Raw genomic sequence first — 8,254 nt, forward strand, 5'->3', positions numbered from 1 at the left:
CCGTCACCCATCTAGCCCATTCCCCCCCCTTCATCAACCCTCAGCTTACTCTCTATCATCAAGAGTCACTTATGGCTTGTTTCTCCTCTCTCCTTTTTTTCTTTTCCCTTTTTCCATATGTTCACCTGATTTCTTTCTTAACTTCCACATATAAATGAGAAATACCATATGATCACACTTATATGTGGATAATGCCCCAAAGAGAAAGGGGCCCTTCCGAGTAGTCTACTGTCCTATGAATTGTGAAGTTTTCCTTCTGGCTGGTGGGAACAAGAATTAATCTATTGCCTCAAATCCTTTTGGTTGTCTCTTTCCATAGGCTCAGGTAGCTTCCACATACACCTATGCTCAATAGGATTCCACTGATCTCAAGAGGGACCTTTTGCAGGTTCACAGAGCTCTTTTTCTGTGGGTATTATTTCTCCTTCCCTGCCATCTGCCCTGTGAACTGTGGCCTCGGTCTCCCCAGACTCTCTGCAAAGTCTCTATCTTCTCCACTCAGAGTCTGAGGGGCTCTTTTCCCTATTCCCCCCATTCTTTGGCTTGGAAAGTCTCTCCAAGCAACAACCAGGGCATGGAAGAGCCTGTCTCATCTGTTTACCATTTCTGAGAGATCACTGCCTGATGTTAGTGTCTTAAGACTTGTTTTGTATATTTTGTGAAGTTTTGTTGTTGTTTCGAGGAGGAGGGGAAATTTGTTCTTGTTACTCCAGGTCAGAGGCAGAAGTTTCTATGGTTTATTTAAAAGTATGTTGATTTCCAAATATATGGAATTTCCCAGAGGTCTGTTATTAGCTTCTCCTTTAATTATGTTTTCATCTTTGAATACTTCCTATTACTTCATTTATTTTAAATTCTTAAGCTCTATTTTATCGCCAAATTGTGAAATATGATGTCTTGGTAAATGTTCCATGTGCACTGAAAATAATGTATATTCTGCTCTTGTTGGCTGGCGTGTTCTATGAATGTCAATGTGTTAATGTTCTCTAGAAAAACATAGCCAACAGATGACAAATATAAATAAGATACATATATATCTATACAGAGATAGATAGATAGATGATAGGTAGATAGATACTAGAGAAATAAATATATATCAGCAGGAAGAGTCTGCATGGAGTTTACTTTGAAAACAGAGATTTAGATGATGTCACACATAGCTATTCAGAGTTTACAGTTTGCATCAGGAAACCATGAATCCTTGGAGGTGAGTAAGTGGTAGGGACCTCTCCAACTCTGCAATAGTTGGTCACCTTGCACCAAATGGTAGAGGGAGCCCAAACACCAGATTGCAATCAACTCTTCATCTCTTGTTCTCTTCCTCTACTAAACTCAGGTGGGGGTGAGGAGGCAGGCAGAAATTATCAAGAGAAAAGTAACAGAGTATCTATGGAGAGAAATAGAAATGACATTACCCATTTCTTCTACTCAAGGTTTATTTGTGATAAGCTTTGGGCTGAATAAGAGATTTGATGTAGATCAGACTATACTTTCTAATATCTGAAAAGGGAATTGTTACCAATATCTGAAAGTGACCTAGAAGCGATGAAATCTACTTGTGTTATCATCTAGGTTCAGGGAAAGTAAACCCAACAGGCTGGATTTGAAGATAAACTGAGACAAAAAATTGCTTGTATCATACTCAATCCAATAGAGTCAATAAACCTGGAAATTGTTTATTTTTCCATTATATATTTAATAAATTTGCTATACCTTTATAATTTGATAGTGTTATTATTCTCTTACTATTATTAGGTTTTCAAAATCTTTTTCTGCTTATTGCTGGGAAGAAATAGAGAATAAGTAACAATCTCTGCTACAGTTACTATATTCCCATTAAAATACCAACCAAAGCTTAAGAAAATACACACAGTAATAAATATAATAATAATAATAATAATATAAAAATGAGGCTCAACAACAGTGTCTAAATGAAAATTGGCCACCAAATTTTTGCCAAAATCTGGGAGAACATAGCCATGGAGATAGATGAAGAAATACAATGAGTGAATGTACCATAAGCATTTTTCCCTCTGCCCCAGAGCAGTCCTCACAGTTTGAGAAAGGTCAGGAGATGGACTGGGGATTTCTCCCACTGTTGCCTAATGCCTTCAAGAATCAGAGAACTTGGATCTTCCCCTGCTTTGCTGCTTTATGTTGCTTTATGAAGTGACCAGAATTGGGTCCTGTACTTCTCAATCAGATGTCCAATCAGTATGTCATTTTTGGCATATAATAAGTGATTTTAAGTCCAGTGGGAAGTCAAGGAATTAGTTCACTCTATCTTGAAAATTCATCCCTGTAGTAAAGTTATTTGGATGAAGATGAATGAAACGTGTGGAAGCATTTCCTAAGACCTGTCTGTGACTTTGGCAGAAGGCATCCCTAGAGCTGCTAGTCAGACACCAGTCTAAACCAGATCATGCTTTTCTCCCTTTCTTTTTTTCTTTTTTCTTTCCTTTTATTTATTTTTTATTTTTTTTGCTTTTCTTTCTCCCTTTCTGCACCATCTTCTGTTTATTATTTACTATCAAGTATTATTATTTGGTATGCCATTATAAAAGCTATTTTAGGAAGAAGCAATCTTTTTTTGTCACCACACCTAGAAACTAACAATTTTAGAGGGCCTGAGATTAAAAATATTTGATAAAAACAGTGTATGTAGATTTTGAACTATGGTACAACTTCTAAATTGTATCATATAATATTTTTATTTGTATTTTTAAAAATATTTTTAAAGTATTAAAATTAAGGAAGTGTATTCATACTAATATAGCTGTTTCCTTTCCCTTTATTGGTCTTTATATTAAAATCTCACATATTAACTACAAGTAATACATGAATTTGCATGCTATTAAGAAGCCTTTCAGTTTTCATAACCAAGGGAGGTTAGACCATATCTCAGTTTTATTTTTTTTTTATTTTTTATTTTTTATTTTTTTTTAAATTTTTATTTATTTATTTATGATAGTCACACAGTGAGTGAGAGAGAGGCAGAGACATAGGCAGAGGGAGAAGCAGGCTCCATGCACTGGGAGCCCGACGTGGGATTCGATCCTGGGTCTCCAGGATCGCGCCCTGGGCCAAAGGCAGGCGCTAAACCGCTGCGCCACCCAGGGATCCCATATCTCAGTTTTACATATTTATTTTACTTTGTTGTAAGATCTAAATATTTTCCTTATTAATTTTGCTACTCAAATTCAAATGTTGAACTAAATATTAAAGTAGACATAGAATATATTTATTTGATCTAGAATAAATAAGGTACTTTTCAATATATTACCTTAACTCACTGTCTACACATTTCAAGTTTTTACTTTCCAATATTAATGATGATCCCTGACTGAAATGAAGAATTCTCTGTTGGTTAATGTCTGTTTGCATTTGATGAGATAAGTTAGGTTAAGACATGAAAGTAAAAAGAGAAGGTTTACATAAAATTGTTATTGATTGGAGTGCCTAGGTGGCTCAGTCAATTAAGCCGCTGACTCTAAATTTCAGCTTGGGTCATGAGTCCTGAGACAGCCTGTGGAGGCTCTCTGCTGAGTGTGGAGCTGCTTAAGATTCTCTCTCCCTCTCCTTCCCCCACCCCACATTGCACGCTCTCTCTCCAAAAATGAAATAAAAAATAAAATAGTTACTAATATATTAATGATGATTTCGGTAATTAAGCAGACATAAAATGACCACCACTGGCTTATTAAAATCTATTTGTGAAAACTCTAATGTTATGATAAATTCACAGTGAGAGAGAGAGGGGCTATTACTCCATGAAGTCTATGCCCTGTTTTGAGAGTAAGATTTTTTATACATACCCAACCCTGCGACAGAAAGAAAGAAAGAAAAAGAAGAAAGAAAGAAAGAAGAAAAGAAAGAAAGAAAGAAAGAAAGAAAGAAAGAAAGAAAGAAAGAAAGACAAGCAAGCTAAATTACAGGATAAAATTGAGTCTTTGCAAAGAATTATGTGGAAGCATCAACTGAAGGAAGAGACTGGAAATGAGGGGAACAGCGTCCACACCAGTGCAAACAGGAAGGTAGATTTGCCTGATAATTGCATTTAGGAGTCAAAGACTACTCCAAAATGGTGAATCTAGATGATTTGTGGAAAGATAATGTTATTGGTTGTTTTGAAAGATGAAGGCCTTGGGGCATTACTGACTGGTGTACCTTGGTGGCTCAGTCAGTTAAGGATCTGCTTTCAGCTGAGGTCATGATCCCAGAGTCCTGGGATCCAGCTCCACATTGGGATCTCTGCAACTTGGGGAGTCTGCTTCTTCCTCTCCCTCTGACTGCCACTCCCTCTGCTTATGAGCTCACTCACTCTATTTCTCTCCCTCTGTCAAATAGATAAATGAAGTCTAAAAAAAAAAAAAAAAAACAAGGAAATATGAAGGCCATATAAAAACAATCACCTGGTTTTAATTTGTTCTCTTCACCACATTTTAATGTGTATCATATTCACCTGGGAGGCTTGTCAAGCATTGGATTTCCTGGTTCAACACCCAGAGAGCTTATGCTATTAGGTCTTACCTCAACCATGGCAATCTGCATCTTTAATCAGCAACCCAAGACATCTAATGACAGTGGTACACAGACCTCACTTAGAGAAGTAGTATACATTCTGACAGAGTTCAAGGAAAGTCCAATGATCTGCTCTTTAAGTTACAAAGTTCATTTTGAGACTGGGTATTGGGAGGGTAGCTAAACAAATAATTTCATGGTTCTCTCCTATTCTTTTTTTTTTTAAGATTTTATTTATTCATTCATGAGAGACACACACACACACACAGAGAGAGAGAGAGAGAGGCAGAGACCACAGGCAGAGGGAGAAGCAGGCCCCATGCAGGGAACCTGATGTGGGACTCGACTCCGGGACTCCAGAATCATGCCCTGGGCCAAAGGCAGGCGCCAAACCTCTGAGCCACCCAGGGATTCCCGGTTCTCTCCTATTCTTATGTGTGTTTCCACAAGTCAATGTTGATCATTATTTAATAAATAATTTTAACTCATTCACATATTCAACTGCATTAACATAGATATGCAAATATTCCCTCATGTATCTACCCATATGTTTATAACCAGTTTTCCTCCATTAGTCCTAAATTTGTGACTTTCACTTTTCCTCTTTTTACCTAACTCTAGCCAATGGTTTCATAATTTTAATGGCCTTTTAAAAAAACTAGCTCCTAAATATATTTATCTTTTCTTCAAGTACTTCAGTACTTCAGATATATTTCCTTCAGATATTGCAGGAATCCAGGTAAAGATCATGTTATAGTCTTTTTTTTTTTAACCTGGTATTTGAATTAAATTTATTCAACAACCCAATTCATCTCTAACATAGGGGGTTTATACCAATGAAGTCTATTAACATATTAACAAGATATTTCAATGTTGGAGCCTAAACAAATAGCTGAAAAAAATTCAGAAAGAACTATTTCTCTGCTACGAGGCTCAAGTCAGACATTGCTAGGTTTAATTTTTCCTCCATGGCAGTAAAAGCATAATCTCTAAGGTCCTAGGTTCCATTATGTTTCCTTATCTATTTCAGATTATCATCCAATATCTCATTTCATAGTTATGGGAGTGAATTTATCTTTAACAAACCACATTTTCCATTTTTTTCTCCAATTTGCCAGTTAATAAAAAACAAATAAAAAAATTTTAATTTGCCATAACTTTATCTATTGTTAGAATTTGGACTTAGTAAATTTAGTCTCTGCCGCTTTAGGTATTTGACAAAGAAAACTTCTGACAGAATCTTAAAGTTGAAAAATACAAATGGGAGGATGAGCTGGAATTCAAGTGGTTATCAACTAGCAAGAAAAAACAAAATCCTACACTAAATAATCAGGAACAGGTGAATAGCTTCCTACATTCAGAGAGCTCCCAAGTCTATTATAGGTAAAGAAGAAAGGTAAGTAAAGAGTCAGGGAAAGAGCAGTGTTTCTAGTTTTCTCTAATTCTGTGAATTGCAGCTGAGATAAGGCACTTGGATTGCATTATTAAGGAATCTTCATAAAGTAGTTCTTGCTTCACTTAATTACTCTGAGGACTTTCCAAAAGATGAATAACACAACTTTATATGTGTTACACCACCTTCATTCAAATACTATTTACTGTACTGCAAGTACATGTATGTATATCTTCTAGATGTTGGGGTATAAATGCTCTTGTGCAGCCTGCATTCTAATGGAACTTAAAATTTGTTGTGGACACTGAGATGCATGGAATTCTTCCTGTGTCATATGTTGTGTTCCCCATTTTCTATGGTTCTTTGTGTCTTTTCACCTTCTTTCATTCCTTCTGTTGGATCATCAGGTTTTCTCTCTTCCTTCATTTTCTCTTTACTGATTTTGAATATTTTTCTTGTTCTTTCAGTGATTATCCATATCCTAGTGTGACCTTCTGTGTGCTGCATTGCTTTACTTTTCCTTACTACAGGGATTTTGTCTTTCTCACCTTAATTTGCTGTATGCTCCTTCCTCAACTGTATAAAACTTCCTCTCATCCCCAGTTATTTATGTAAAGATGCTGAGTATAGTTAGAATGTCTAGTGCAGGTCCCATAGTACCTGGAGGAGTTGAACAGAGAAGCAGTGAAATGATTAGCAAGAAATTTACAGTATTTGTTAAGGAAATCACAAATTCTTTGGAAGACCATTAGTACAGGAGTCATTTGATCATATTCCTGTTTTGTTTTAAATAGCTTTGGTTGCTATGCCAATAATTTATATGAGTCATGCAATGTTAGAGAATCACAAACTAAGTTGCAATAATCTCTTTTTCACTGATGCTAAGCATGCTGAGGGCAGGGATTTGGTCTGGTTTGATCCCTTTTGTGTCCTCAGCCCCTAGAATGATGCCTGAACCACAGAAAATGCTAAGATTTTTGAATGAATGTTAAGTATTATAAATCATAGATAATATTGGCTTTTACTGTGAGTGTGGCAGTGAGGATGGACAGAAGAGGATGAGATTGATAGAAAACTAAGAATAAACATGATAATACCTTACAACTGATTGGATGTAGATGTTTCTCGAGAGAAAAGAGTTTAAAGGTAATTTCTTAATTCTTGTTTTGGACAATTTGCTAAATATGCTATTAAGTGACAGAGAAAATGCTAGAGGATGGGAAACAAGAAGAAATCGGTTTACTACAGTTTGTTGTAGCTGTTGTCAAGATGCCTGAAAGACATTCAATGGAGAGAACCAGCAAGCACAGATGCTCTATAAAAATAACCAGAGACTAGGATAAATCCAGGAGTGATGGAAACCAAGGGATAACTGTCGCTTGAGAAAGAAGGAATAATCAATTGTTTCAAGTGCTGTTCTGGGAGCAAATGATAAATAAAAAATGTTAAAAGTCCCTTTTAGATTTTCTAATTCACATGCAATTGCTTGGTGAAAACATTTTAGTCCTGAGAACATTTTACAGAATTGGAACTGTCTTTATGGCAGGTTGAGGAGTTAGCGGAAGGTGAAGAGTGGAGATAGTGAGTGTTGTGTGTCTGCCACACTCACACATACACACACACGTTTGCATGTGAAAGGAGAAGATAAGGTGGGAGAGGTCTGAAGTGTATTAGTTAGTGTTATGTCAGAAAGCAGCCAGAGGAAAGGGTCTAAAAGTGTTACAACAGAATTTGGACAACAATGGAAAAGTGACCTGCATTCAAAAACAGAAGATAAGATGAGTTTTAAATATGAGGAAGGTCACCAAATTATTTAGAACAGGAAACAGAAATGGAGGAATATAAACAGAAGTGGGGCTACTCCTTTCTAATGCCTTCCCTGTTTCCAATGAAGCAGAGTAAGACTTAGGTAATATTAGTTAAATTGCTTATACTCTGGGGGCACCTAGGGCTCAGTGAGTTAAGTGTCTGTCTTCAGCTGGCTCCAGTCATGATCTCAGGGTCCCGGATGGAGCCCTGTGTAGTGGCTCCCTGTTGAGTGGGGAGGCTGCCCCTCCTTCTGCCCTTCCCTGCGCTCATGCTCTCTATAGCACGCTCTCTCAAATAAATAAATAAATAAATAAATAAATAAATAAATAAATAAATAAAATATTTAAAAGAAATTGCTTATACTCTGTTATGCTTCACCCTCCAGGACAAAGATTCATGAGTGTGGGGTTTTATTTGTGTTTTTCTCCATGGATGTATATACCTGGCATACAGTATAAGCAAATAAATATTTTTCTGAATGAATATTTGTGAATCTATTGGAAAGTTTGGGATGGAAATTTAAGGGCATAG

At 36.4% G+C, this 8,254-nt stretch overlaps 1 pseudogene; it reads right to left on the bottom strand.

Moving 5' to 3' along the window:
• Nucleotides 1-4,551, bottom strand: part of LOC140604637 (small ribosomal subunit protein eS17-like) — a 54,731-nt pseudogene extending 50,180 nt beyond the window's left edge.
• Nucleotides 4,552-8,254: the final 3,703 nt, after the last annotated feature.

Source organism: Canis lupus, chromosome 1 (genome assembly GCF_048164855.1).
Source record: "Canis lupus baileyi chromosome 1, mCanLup2.hap1, whole genome shotgun sequence".
Taxonomy (NCBI): Eukaryota; Metazoa; Chordata; class Mammalia; order Carnivora; family Canidae; genus Canis; species Canis lupus.